The following is a 14,212-nucleotide window of genomic DNA, read 5'->3' on the forward strand; positions in this document are numbered from 1 at the left end:
TGGCCAGGGTGACGAAGGAATAAATTTTAGAATTGTATTTAATTTTAATGAACTCAAATTTAAATTTAAACAGTCCCATAAAAGGCTAGTGGTTACCACATTGGATAGTGAGGATCTATAGTATTAATTCTCAAAATTAATTTTGGGCATATTTTATCTTTTTCTTTGTTCCTAATGACTTAGTAAAGACAATAACAAACTTTACCAAGATATTTGATTACATTTATTTCATATATCATCATATACCACTTGCAACATCACTGGGGGATTTATTTCTTCTCTTATTTGTATCTTCACATAGAGTTTTTGTCATTGTGGTCCTCCTGGGTGGTAATATCTCTAAGGCCTTTTAAGCCTCATAATGATCTTATTTAGTGATGGTTTAGCTAGATGTAACAATCTAGGCTATTCAATATTTTGAAAACACCAATACATTTTTTTTCTTATATCCACTGTTGCTATTGAAAAATCTAATGTCAACCAAATTCTTTTTTATTTGTATTGTTTAGAGACAGGGTCTAGCTATGTTGCTCAGGCTAGTCTCGAACCTCTGGACTCAAGTGATCCTTTTGCCTCAGCCTCCCAAGTAGCTGGGACTACAGGCATGCTTCACCTTACCTGGCCAGCCAATTCTTGATCCATTGCATATGAAATGTTCTTAATTTCTGACAGCTTAAGTATTTTTCTTTTTCTATTTAATATTTTGAAATTTTATCAAAATATATTTAACTTACCACTTCTCTTTGGAATTCTATGGGATTTTTCAATATGAACTGTGACTTTTTATAAAATTCTAGGGATTCGTATTTTATTTTTTCAAATATTTATGAATCCAATTTTAATTTTCTTTTTTTCCTCCCGAAACTCCTTTTTTGGATTTAGTACATGCATTTCTTTTCTCCATCTCCTTCTCATTTTTCTGTATTTAGTTCTTTGTCGTCTCTTTCTTCTTCCTGGGGTTGATATTCATTCCTGCAACACTCCGGTCTTCCTGTTTGCTACTGTGTTCTCAGCTGCTTCCATCCTGACATTTATCCTACCCATTTTATTCTCTATTTCAGTTATTCCATTTTTCCTACCAAATGTTTCTGTTTTCTTCCTGTGACTTTTTGTGCCATATTACTAATGTAGTTCCTTATCTCTTTTCAAATGTTTATTAGTCTAATTATGAATTCTAGGTCAGATATTTCTGCTTCTGATGGAGTCGGTGATGGACTTAGTTTTTTTTTTTTCTGAAATGTTATGCCCCTCAACAGTCTTGCCTGTTTCTTTTTTTTGCCTCGAGAGTTCCTTTCCTCCAGCATGTTGGCAGTGCTGTCAGCCATGCCGTGGAGGAAGGTTGGACTCCGATTCTTCAGCCCTGGCGAGCCCAAGGCATGCGTGGATGAACCTTGCGGAGGAGGTTTAGCACTGGAAAACACGGTCACACTTGGCCCCCTCCCTGCAAAACTGTCCCTCAGCTCAAGGCTGCACCTCTACCCTACGGGAGCAGCAGCTTAGGGAGAACTCTTCAACTGGAGTTGGCCAGCTTTGAGGAAGATGTGCACGCTTCTGCCCGAAGTTCATCAATCTCCACTCATTTCTCAGCGTCTCATAAGCACAGAACATTTGGACATCCCTGAGGACATGACCAGAGCCCAGAGTCACCGCAGTTTGGGGTTCAGACACGATCTCAAAAAAATGATTGACAGCTGCAAGTGGAACTCTCTCCGAGCCCTGTGTGATGTCCAGGCTGCTGGTGCCACGGGCCAAGTCCACACCCCTAAGTTCCTAATAGCACCGCCCCTCACCTCCCTTTCCTGCTGTTTCCCTGTTCGAATTCTCCAGCTTAATTTTAGCCGAGGAAGCCTGGCATCATGCTGAGTTCGGCATTTGGTAGGAATCAGAATCCTCTATTCTATACAAAGGAAAGATTTAGGATATTGTCTAATTAGAGATTCATCTGTTTGTATATAAGGAAGCGCTACAAAAACTTTATTCTCAAACAGGTAAACATATCTAGCATCAGTGCAAATGCAGGCTTAGTTCAAAATTTGTGGTAATTTGGACAGAGTTTGAGACATTTCACCATACAGCTATTTTATCTTTGAATGTTTCTTTTCAATAAAAATAAAATGGCATATTGGCTGTGGTCATGCTGAAGGTGATTTAGGTGGAAGAGCATAAAATATGTTTTCGTTTTAGATAAAGTTAATGGGGAAATATTTCTCCCTAAGCCTCTGAGTGGGAAGGTTATGGAAGTGATTTTGAAATGCAAGTAGATAGTCGGGTGTGGTTTCAGTTTCCGGTTGCCATTAGAGAGAGCCTCATTTCGGTCTCAGGCAAATAATGCTGTGCCTACAAGATCGTTGCCAGACGCAACTTTGCAAGGCAAGAAGCAGAGGCATGTTTCTGTTTCTAAATTTAAGCCTCGAGGCAGTCAACGCAGGGAAATTATGAAGCGTGTATGAAAGATGACTTCAGAGACTTCTGTGAGATCACCATTAAAAGAAATTTGTCGCTTATGGAGGAACATGATTTTTATATTTAAAAACAGAGAGAAGAATGCTGGAAACATAGACATCCGTGATTTAACAAATGCTAACATTTGGGCACTTTTGCTTCATGTTATCGTTTTTATATTATGTTTCGTCCTTTTCTGTATTTAATGCATTTAAAAAATAGATGCATAAAATTGCAAAAGCAGTCATGCTCATGCATTCGGTGAGTATTCTTTAGCACTAGGAGAGAGAAAGCAATGACGAGGCAAGGAGGCCTACCTTGTCTTTCATTTGAGGATGGGCGTGTGCCATCCGCCCATCGAGACTGGATTGGTCTCAGTGATGGCCTAAGCACATAAAGCACATAGCCTGGAAAGATTTTTGACTTACAATCACATAACCCTAGTGTCTGAAGAGCTTTCGGACCACTGGCACTGTGGTTTACTGGTGAGGAAACGAGCTCAGAGAAGGGCTGATGCTGACAAGGTCGTTTCTAGTAACATGAATTTGTTTCCTGAAAGTCATCTACTGAGTAAATGGGAGACTATGGCTATGGGTCAGGAGAAAGCTCTGAGAAGTGAGGACTGCCTGAGCATTTGTGTCGTAAGTGGGGAGCTTTGGAACAATTTATTGTCTAAATAACAGCTTTGAAGTCGCCCTGCTGCTGCCTTGCAAATGCGCACGCCAGAGTCTCGAATTACTCCTGGCTGGCGTCTCTCAGCATCCTCTCCGCGGGACTTGCGTGGGCTTAGGGACGCAGAGCATTCATAGGCGGCAACCTGGCCTCCCGCCCACGGGAAGCGGCCTGGCATAGTCAGTTCATATGGTACACGCGTGGCTAAAGAAAGTTAAAGTTTCTTCTTCTTCTTCTTTTTTAAACCGTGGGCCTTTCAGATTCTTCAATATGCCGATGTACACTGTTTCCCAAACCCAATTATGGCACCCTTTCTCACAATATGTCACAGGACAGTGCCCCACAGAACACAGGCTAGGAATCGCTGGCCTAGAGGTGAGACCATGGCAAGGGCAGGACAGGACCGTCTTTACATGAAAACGATCACGTCCCTGTTGTGGGACAGACTCTCTTTTCGGGTGCTTTACAAGCACCTAATCTTCCTGAGACCTTTGTAAGGCAGATTCTATTATTACCCCGGTTACAGGTGTGGAAGTTGAGGCTCAGAGGTGCTAAGGGACCTGTCGGTGGTGGCAGCTGCTACATGCAGGGCAGCCTCAGTTCCGGAGCCCAGGCTGTTTAGCCCCGACCTCTGGGGCTGCCGTCAGCCCCCAGCCCTGCTTCTCTGTGGCGGTCAGAGGGCTCCTCACCTTCTGTCCCTGCCTCTTCACTCTCTGAGCCTCTAAGGACTCTGGGCCTCATTTTAATCCCCGCAAGGAATTGTGCAGGCTCTACCCCAGGGCCTTTGAACATGCTTTTCCCTCCTTCCTTCTTTAGCAGGTAACAGCCACTCCCACTTGAGACTTCAGCTCAATGTCACTTTCTTGCACTGCCTTTCCCAACCTGCCGGAGGACCATGTTCCTCTGTTCTGCACTGTCCCTTACCATGTCACTTATCACAGGCCGTGTAGATATGCAAATGGGGCCACTGAGGGGCGCTGTTCCCCTCCTGCACAGGCAGGGCGCAGGCCTGGCTTGCTCTCCGCGTCCGCGTGTTGTGCCCAGCACAAGGCAGGGGCTGAACTACTATGACACAGCGCAGATCAGTCTCCCTCCCACCGGTCTGCCTCCCAAATTCCCACCAGCCCAAAGGCCTGGACAGCTCCCTCGGCAGCCAACCGTGTGTTTGCCGTGTGTTGTGGAAGGGTTGCAGCGTACTCGGTGTTTGTTGTGGTGTGTAGTCGCACGCTCTGTCTCTCCTCCATGGGGAACGCACAGAGACACATTTATAATTTCTCTACATTGAAATAACAAAAGTCATGTCCCAAAGTAGCCCCTTTCACCCTCCCTGTTGGTGGTATTTGTAGATATGTACTTTGATCGTCTGATTCATATACAGTAAGAAGGAAAGAACCACTGTCACTCTCCTGTTAACGCCGTTGGCACAATTTACCTCTCCCTGTTAACAACTTCTCGAAGTGGCTTTCTGAATAGAATGAGAGTCGTCGCTGCTCTCCAGCTCTGTTTGCTCTCATGCTCTCTTTCCCTAAGGATCCAGTTACCATCCACGGCTTCTCTGAGAATAGAATAGGAATAATCGTTTCTAACTCCCTACCTGCAGTGCTCATGGGCGGCCGAAAGGAAAGATGACTGACAAGTGCTTTACAAATGCCAGACGTTACTCGAATGCAAAATTATTAATCGCTACTCTTCAGCCCTCCCTGCTATTATGAACTCTCCGGCAATGGTAATTTTAAGATGGGAGCTTTTCTTGCTACGCTTTAGGGAAAGCTCAAAATCAAGATCCAATGTACAGATGTCTTTTGTATTTGAAAAGTGTCTTTATAAGACAGGGCTAGTATTTTTTGCTCCCACATCTCAGCCAAGATTATCAAGTCTGTATGCTCTCTACCAGCTTGAAGCTTTTATCCATTCGTCATTTCTGCAAAGATGGTCTCTTGCAATGCCAGTCACCCACCAATCCTCGGAGCCTCCCGTCTGATGTCTGCCCTCACCGCCACCTGTGAGCACAGACCAAAAATCCACATTCCCAAGAGGAGTGGAGCCATGCTTGACCTGGGGAAGTGGACATGGCGTCTGGTGGGACTGCACTCCTGGTGTAAGAGGGTGTCTCCACCTTCAGACTTGCTGATGTTCTCCGTGTCTAGCAGATTGGAAGCCTTGCCTTACCAGCAAATGGCTGTAGGCAGTGGATCACTGACACTGGGTCTCAGCAACAGTGACGTTTCCGTCCCAGCCTGCTTACTCCTGCTCTGGGCTGCAGCAGCCCTTGCTCCTGTGTCCCCGGCTGCAGGAGAGATGAGATGAGGTCTTCCTGAGCTGTCTATAGATGGGTCCTCCTGAGGCCCCGGATCCTAGCGCCACCCTGGGAAAAACGTGACTCCCTGGCAGCAAGGCTAGTTGACTCCTTGTTAGTGAGTGAAGCCCTTTAACTAGAGTTTCTGTCTAGTTGCAAGATCAACTAAAGATGCCTGGAATTTCCAGAAGCTTTGGGTAAGCCTCGGGACTTTTGAGTTGGACCCACTCAGGGTTCGGGCTGCAAAGGGAAATGGAGCAGAAGAGCTCGATTTCGGATAAGCCTGATCATCTTGGCAAAGGCCCAGGGCTTTCCCCTGAAAATGGAGTTGACATCTTTATCATACGGAATAGGAGGGGCTGACTGAAATGAGGTGTGCAATTGTTGGATGTTCCTCACACAGGAAATGAGCTCAGTGCATTATTGTCATTTCTCAGTGACTCCCGCTCGGCTGTCCTGGCTGGATTTCGTGCCTGATGGCTATATACCCGGAATTTCGCCAGCTACCTGCCTGGATCCTGGCCAACTGCGAGGACCTTGACTGCAGGTGGAGGGAGCTAGTCCTGAGCGGGAATCCCCGTGCCCCGGGCAGGCTGCTTAACCTCCCTGAGTACCCGCATCTGTCAAATGAGGATCACCATGCCTGGCAGGTGTTGTCAGGGTTAATAATAAAGCCTTTGGAAAGCCTGGTGTGGCGGATGCCGAATAATTGGGAGCTACCGTTAGTGTGTCAAACACAGACGAGTAGAAATTGGCTGTACGCGCCCAAAATCGGTGCTGTGCCGGGTCTGACATACTCCAAGATGGATCGGGCCCGGAGCTAGTCCTGAGACCAGCAGCCCAGTATCTGAGCGTTCCGGCCAGGACATCACACTAGATTCTGGCATTTGTCTGAGCAAAGGTTGGCTGGCGTTTGTCCGGCTGCTCTGCAGGTGACACAGGGATGCGAGCAGGACGGGAAGGTCCACTGTGGCCTCGGCGCTGAGCCTCTGCCTCTCTCTCAGCTTCACCAAAGACAACGCTGCTGTTCTGATCCCCACCTGCCCTGGGCTGATTTCTCAATTAGGCCAGAACTTGTGAGGTCCGCTATGATTAATTAGCATTTTCCAGTCATTTCAGGTAAACCATGGGGGGGGGAGTTAATAATATTAAGGGGGGAACATATTTTCTACTAATTAAGGTCCATGATGAACCATTTTCTTGTAACTAACTGGAAGCCTGAAGACTCTAGCACGTGCGTGTATGTGTGTGTACATAGATAGTGAACTCTAATGTGTGTGCATATACATGTGATATGCATGTGTGTACATGTATGTATGTATATATAATATAATACATATTTATGTAAAGAAACCTATTGAGAATTTGCAGATAGAACACTCAAATATAGAGACACAATATGAATACTAATTAACAACTAGTTAAATTTGAAATGCTTTTAAATTTATTCCAACCGTTCAAGTAAAGCTATTTGCTTAACATAAAAGAAGGCAGTAAAGGAGGCTTAGAGAGTGAAAAATGACATGACATACAAGGAAAAAGCAGCAAAATGGCAGACACAATCGCAACCACGTGGAGGGACTGAGCTCTCCAACCAAAATGCAGAGATTGTCGGAAAGACAAGCAAGATCCAACTCTGTACTGTCTACAAGAGATACAAGTTACATTTAAAGATGCAAATAGGTTACAAGGAAAAAGATAAAGAATATATATACTATGGAAACAGTAACCATTAGAGAGCTAGAGAGGCTATGGTAATATCAAACAAAATAGACTTTAAGACAAGCTATATTAATAGAGTATCCTACAGTCCTGCTGTTCAGGGGTCCAGGTGGTTCTGCACAGCCCCCGCATGGATCAGCCTAAGTGGGTACAGCTGCTGCTAGCGCAGAACGCGGCTCCTGAGGGTGGGGCCCCGCCGCACTCTGCTGCCTCTGGGGGTTGGAAACCTGGCTCATTTGTCCAGCTTCTGTCGTGTCCTCCCACGACACGCTAGGAACAGGCTTCTTGCTGTGCCAAGTTTGGCTCCATTTGTGTTAGCGTTTGCTCTGTCCCATCTAGCCACACCTCTTCTCACCTCAGTGCCGTCCTCTCCCTGCCTCCGCATCGCTGGGTATGTTTGTAGGTCCAGGCAAGGAGAGAGAATCAGATCTTTATTTCCAAATCCACGTCCACTCTCCGGACTTACACGCATGTGTGCTATCTGTGAGCGAATACCGAAGCAGCGGGGAGATGCTTAGAGGCAACAGCAAACAAGAACAAACTCTCTTGCTCTTACTTTCTTCCCTCCAACTCCCTTCCTTCTCTCTTCCAGCCTGTTTTTATGTATAATCTTCCAGCAGGATTGGGAGGCGTGGAGAGGGAAGAGAAACCCCTCCGTTGGTCTCGTACACTCTTTCTGATTGGGAAGGTTTCCCTCCTGCGTCAACGCTGCCAGCCAGAGCCCAGCAGGAGCGTGCCTGTAGGTCAGTTACTTCAGCAAGAGAGAAAACCCACCATGCGGATCGGTGGGGCGGCTCAGCAGGAGGGGCTGGAAAGAACTTGGGATGGGATTGGGTGGGACTTTGGTTGGGTGATTTGGGGAAGGTCTAACAAAGCAGGTATTTGCTAGAGATTGGAAGCTATCAGAAAGCAGGGAAATTCCTAAGATTGAGTATCTCGATACATCTTACCTATAAGGAGGGAAGACTACAATGAAGATAAAGTCGCAATAGGGGACGAGGTATCAGTCACTCACTCCAATGGGGAGGGCGTGCTTGGGATTCTGTGGGTGGCACAGTGACCTTGTGTTTTTCTGTGTTGAGACAAAATTATCAAGCACCTTGCTTTCTCTCACGTAACCATGCTGTCAGAGTAACCTTGTCCCGGGTAGGTGTTCTGTGAGAATGTTCGTGTCCAAGAGGGGAGTAGCCTGGCCCAGCTGTGGGTGTCAGGCCAGCCACCAAATGTCAGGGCTGCTTTTATTTTTTCCTTCCTCACCTGGCTACCTCCTCATTGAGCCCAACAGCTTGTTATATGGTAGGCTTGCCCTTGACTTTGTGTGTGTGATTGTGTGTGTGTGTGTGATTGTGTGTGTGTGAGTGTGTGTGTGTGAGTGTGTGCGTGTGATTGTGTGTGTGTGTGATTGTATGTGTGTGTGTGTGTGAGTGTGTGCGTGTGATTGTGTGTGTGTGATTGTGTGTGTGTGATTGTGTGTGTGATTGTGTGTGTGTGATTGTGTGTGTGATTGTGTGTGTGATTGTGTGTGTGTGTGTGTGATTGTGTGCATACATGTGTGTCTATGGGGCTACCAGGGGGAAGTGGGACTTGTTCCATGTCTCATGTAAACGACCAGGAGATGAAACTTCATGTCTCACCCCATCACACGTACATTTGATCACCGTTTTATGGCAGACAGCTCTGGATACAGCCAATTTTCCCCTGAGCCACCCTCACAAATCTCGTTTTCTTTGTTCACTCATCACCTCCCTCCCTCCCTCTTCCAGCCTATTTTTCTGGCCCCTTACGGAACATATTGACAGTGTGGACTATTATGCTGTTTCACTGCATCATCTTTTTTTGGGGACACTGATTATCTCCAAAAGTTACTTGAAAAATCATCTGTGATGGACGGTTATATGAGATCGTGGCTCATCAGTTTTTCTGGAAGCAATTTAAAATGCCCAGAAATGTATTAGAGTTCAGCCATTGCAATAAAGCCGAGAGCTGAATTCCTCTTCCTGTGTGGCAACTGCAAGATTATATGAGAAAACAAAATAAAGCAAAAAACCAGGAAAAAAAGATTATATGAGGAAGAATCACTGGGAGGTGCTATTTCTCCACTGAGGCTTAAGGGGGCCGAGAAGTCACACGCTGGGATTTATTTACCTTTTCTCCTCTCCCCGTTTGTAAGTGTACTGCATTGTTTGCAATCCATAAAGAATTGTTTTGAACTTTGCACAGTGGTGGTATCATAGCCAATGAGGCTTATCTGAGGCTCTGTTATTGATAATTGAAAAAATTTCCCGATACTCTATGGTGATGACTTGCAATATAGTTAGCATTGGCAATTTTTGACAGTCTTTATGGAGACTTAAAAAAAAAAAAGAATTGTTGGAGTTCTTGCCCTGTGGTGTACCACCTTTTGTGGTTCTTCTTGGTCACACCTTGCTCCAAATGACTAGGCTGATCTCTGCATCTCAGAAGTGGTACCTTATTACTTAACTGTTATTCCTCTTTGTCTTTATTTTGAAGGAAACTGCTCCACCCACTGCTTTTTCTATTTTTAAAGGCAATACAGCAGTTTATAACTGATTAAGATTGCATATTCTCATGGAGGGCAGTGTTAAGTGGGGTTGAAATTTTGGGTTAGATCCATCTCTCCTTTAAGAGTGTCAAATTTAAAATATTTTTGAAATATACTATGTCACAGAGACATTTGCTGCTGAGTGAGTGTTCACGTGAAACCCCCATTTCCCAGCCCCCTGGAGTTGAGCAGGGCCACGTGGCACACACTGGAAAGTGGGCCACAACCCTAAGCATCACTCCTGGCTTCTAAAGCATTTCAGAGGAAGGGCACAGCCTTCCAGCCCTTCCCCACTGATGCAGTGCTCCGGAGGCCATGCCGTCCAGGTGGTGCAGTTGTGGGGAGCCATTCGCCTGGGTCTTCAAGTCACCACTTGGAAGCCGGTGTCCCCAGATAGTGGGGCATGGAACACTTTGTGGGGTGGGTGGGTGGCAGGGGACTGATGGAGCTTTGTGCAAAGCCACCGAGAGCTCAGGGTAGTTTGTTACTGCAGCTTACTCCATTCCGATTAATACACAAGGTGTTGAAATTCTAGAAAACACCAATCTGCAATAACGGAGAAACAGACTAATGCATTAACAAGAGAGGTAGTCACCTATAGCCTTTTAAAGAGCAGGAATCCTGATACTTAGGAAATGGAATTTGTGGAGTTTCTGTGTAGGGGTCTTTAGGGAGAATCAAGGGTTAGCAAAGGTTAGTGATGTTGTCTGATTTTATTTCAGATGTCTTTCTTTTTGTTACCTTGATACAGACTCTGAGCATACTTAGAGTCATTTTTATAGTTTAACTCATAAATAGAAATGAAAGAAAAACTCTTTACTGGCAAAAATAGCAAAAAGGAATAAGGGAAGCATTTTTCATGAAAGTGTAAGAAAGTGATTGCCTTAGGTGGAAGGGCCTTGGGTGTGAGCAGTAACAGACAACAAGAAGGAAAAACTCTGTTTTCATGGGTAATTCTTCTAGGAGCCTGGAGATGTTGAAAGAACTTTAAATTGGACAGTTCCCACCTGTAGCCTGTAGAGGTCGCCACCATCCCACGACAGCTGGGTTGCTGCGCATGCGCAAATCAGCGAGGGGCGCGGCAAGCGCTGCCAGAGTGAGGATGCAGAATGGAAGAGGCTCGTTTTTTACGTTCTGGAAATAAGGTTCATATGTGGACGTTTTAAAAGTTAATGTTAGAAAGTGCAGTTTACATTCTTTCCCAAATTTACATATTTCCTTTCCTAATAAAATCCAAAGTGTTTGCAAAAGTACATATTAAACAAATGAATCAGAGTGTATGATTTGCCAAGGAATTCACACCAGGGTTTCTTTAAATGCTAACCATTCTGCTACAGTTCACGAATTTGTGATCATTTATTTGTGCGGATATTCTCCAAGTAGATTTAATAAGGCGAAGTGTGAAAAGCACAGTACAAATCTGATTTAACTTGATATTAAGTTTCCTGAACTCTGTAGACTATCCACAGCCGTAAAATAATAGCAACTATTTCTTGGGCGACTTCCCAGAGGTAGATCTTGTTAACAAAACGTTGGGAGATTTTCTTGCTCATCATGAAACCACAGTAGGTGCTAAATACTTTCCGGTGAATGACTGAACAGTCAGGTGCTGTAAAATTTTTTGTTTCTCGAAATTTCCTTCAAAAAAATCTTGAGATTAAATAAGACACGCATTGCACATTCTAAAACTATTTCGCTTCTTCCAAACGGTGGGAAACATTAAGAAGGTGTTTCTGAGGTAATAGTAGCTCCGTAGAAAGATCTTAAGAACTTGGGGACTAAGGAGTTGAAGTGTCTATGTGTTCACCTTGTCCCTTGGGGCACAGGGTTGTCACTTAGAGCTGCTTGCTTTTGTCTTTTGAGACATCTTGTTTGGGTTCAGGCTCTTTCTCGCACAGGAGAGAACTCAACCTGGGAGAACTGGAAGCAGGACTCGTTGGGAAGATGCAACTACCATCGAGGGGGAGGAGTTTGGAGATGGAGGATGGGTGGGGCTTTCCCCTGGCCCCACCCCGCCCCTGCCCTGCTGTCTGCACGGACAAGTCGACCACTTTAAGCACAGCTGTGTTTGTGTCAAGGTGTAAAACGTAGACAGCTCTTCTTGGTGTGAAGTCGTGTGTCTCCTGTCGTGCTACACAGGAGGGTGTGGATGGGCGTGGCCATGTCTGTGATGTGGGACTAGAGTTGGGGGCTAGACGTGTCGCCTCTGCCTGCAGCACAGCACAAGCAAAGACAGCGTGAATAGCGTGGTAATCACAAATGTGACTTAATATTTTCACCAAACATTTAAACGATCTTGTGAACAGAAAACATTTGAAAATAGTTGAGGCTGGACTGTGCACCCGGATGACAGGAGTCGTTGCCCTAGTTTGGTGTCAAGGAAGTAATGAGGTGTGAGTGTTTACCAAGTAAGAGGCAAACACAGATAAGGAAATTCACCACCTTTTCACTCGTCACTACATAATAATGGCCTTCATTACATTTTTTGGAGGGTTCTCTTTGGACTATGATTTATTGGGGTTCCTTATGTAACCCCAGTGTCCCTTGGCATGCTACTTGAGTTGTATCCTGATACAAATGACTTGACGACATTTTGTTTCACGTAAAACGTCCCCCCAAAGTCCTTAGTGGTTAATTAGCTTCCTTTAAGATGACTACGTTTCTACACTTGGGTTTACAATCTGGAAGTTAACCCCAGGTGCAATCTATGATTAGTTTAGAAGCCTCCCTTTCTAATACATGGAAAAAACAAATTTTATAATTAAACTTTAATAAATTAATCTCAACATAACTTGATGTTGATCAAGCAAATTTGTTTTGAGACAGGGTCTCACTCTGTTGCCCTGGCTGGAGTGCACTGGCCTCATCACAGCTCACTGCAGCCTCAGCCTCCTGGGCTCAATGATCTTTCTGCCTCAGCCTCCAGAGTAGCTGGGGCTACAGGTACGTGACACTATGCCCAGCTAATTTTTCTTATTTTTCATAATGATGGGGTCTCGATATGTTGCCCAGGCTGGTCCTGAACTCCTGGCCTCAAAGGATCCTCCTTTATTGGCCTCCCAAACTGCTGGGGTCACAGGTGTGAGCCACTGCACCCCACTGCTCAAGAACATTTGATCTGCATTTATTCTGGTTTCTTTTTTCCAGGCATGCTGAAGTTTCCATCTGTTGGACATCCTTTGTCTATTTTCTGTCTGTCTTGGGGAGGCTGTGTGGGTGTTGAGGTACGGGGCATATGGGGAAATCTCTGCATCTTCCACTCATTTTTGCCATGAACCTAGAACTGCTCTAAAACATAAAGTCTACTAAAAAAATAAACATTTACATGTGAGGGGAGAGAGTTGTGTCCTATTCAATCTGCTTTCTCCATCTAAGACTTTCTTGTGAGTTGGTGGGGCTGCGCCGCCTCTGTGTCGTCTGGGCTAGCGATGTCCAGGACGCTGGAGCCCGCGCTGATGGGACGTGCTCCTGTTGAAGGCGGCGGGAGCCGGGATGTCATTCCTTGAGCACCGCAGCTGAGATTCGTGTTTTTGTGTGAATGACACGGAGTCAGACTTTGCTACTAATCAAACCGGGGCACGCGGCGAAGGCTCTTTCATGCAATGAGAGTTTGCACTTAATGAACGCCACGTGCACGCGAAGGTTACCCCTTCATAACATGGGAGGGATGTCAAGGGAGGATCCCGAGAGGACAGGAACCCCTGGGCGGGAGGAAGGAAGAGGCTCCGTGGGCGCCCGGCCGGGGGCGGGGCGGGGCGGGAGGTGCCCCTGGAGCACGTGGGGACCCCAGCACATGGGGTGCCGAGTTTCACTTCCAAGGGCCGCTGGGACGAGGGCTGATCGGCTTCTGACAACCCGCCCCCCACTCAGGGGCTTTTGGTGCGAGGATTGTCCACAGTGGACTCCACGTCGGGTAGGAGCCATAAAACACGAGGACGCACAGTGGCGTTTAACGGGGTCTTCACGGCGCAACCTGAGATTCTTCTCCGCAAAAGGAAACATCACGACGCCATCACTGCCATCGTCACTCCACCCGGTTCTCCTGCTGTGGCCTGGGGAGGGGAGGCCCGACCTGGCGGGTCGTCTTCCCCTCCTGCGTGTGGCCGGAGCTCTGGTCCGTGTGTCAGCAGCCGGGGCGCCCCTGGGCCCCTCCGTGCCAGGGCTCAGCCGCCATGAGTGCTGCTCCCCGGGGATGGGAATTGCTTCCTTATCATTTTTTCAGAACTCCAGAAGTTTGCAATGATTAAAACAAGCGCCTTCGTGGAGAACAGCACTCACAGACACAGGCACACTGTGTATTTCATACAAATCAGCAGCAGATAAGAGCTTGTCTTGACTTACGCGGATCCTCCACGAGACGGTTTGAAAAACAAAAGGCACAAAATCCATTAGAAGTGATGTCTACAAATAAAATCAAAAAGGAAAATAAAAACGACCCGCTAAGCACTGAGCTTGAAGGAAGTGTAACAAATCCAAGGCATATTTTTTATGTCTTTTTCTTTCAATTTTACTTTGAT

At 46.0% G+C, this 14,212-nt stretch overlaps 1 non-coding gene across 1 annotated transcript; it reads left to right on the forward strand.

Annotated features, from left to right (window-relative positions):
• Nucleotides 1-9,340: 9,340 nt before the first annotated feature.
• Nucleotides 9,341-9,481, forward strand: LOC142874145 (U4 spliceosomal RNA). The gene has a single exon (XR_012921970.1). It is a non-coding gene; the product is annotated as a U4 spliceosomal RNA (small nuclear RNA).
• Nucleotides 9,482-14,212: the final 4,731 nt, after the last annotated feature.

This window comes from Microcebus murinus, chromosome 11, assembly GCF_040939455.1.
Source record: "Microcebus murinus isolate Inina chromosome 11, M.murinus_Inina_mat1.0, whole genome shotgun sequence".
Taxonomy (NCBI): Eukaryota; Metazoa; Chordata; class Mammalia; order Primates; family Cheirogaleidae; genus Microcebus; species Microcebus murinus.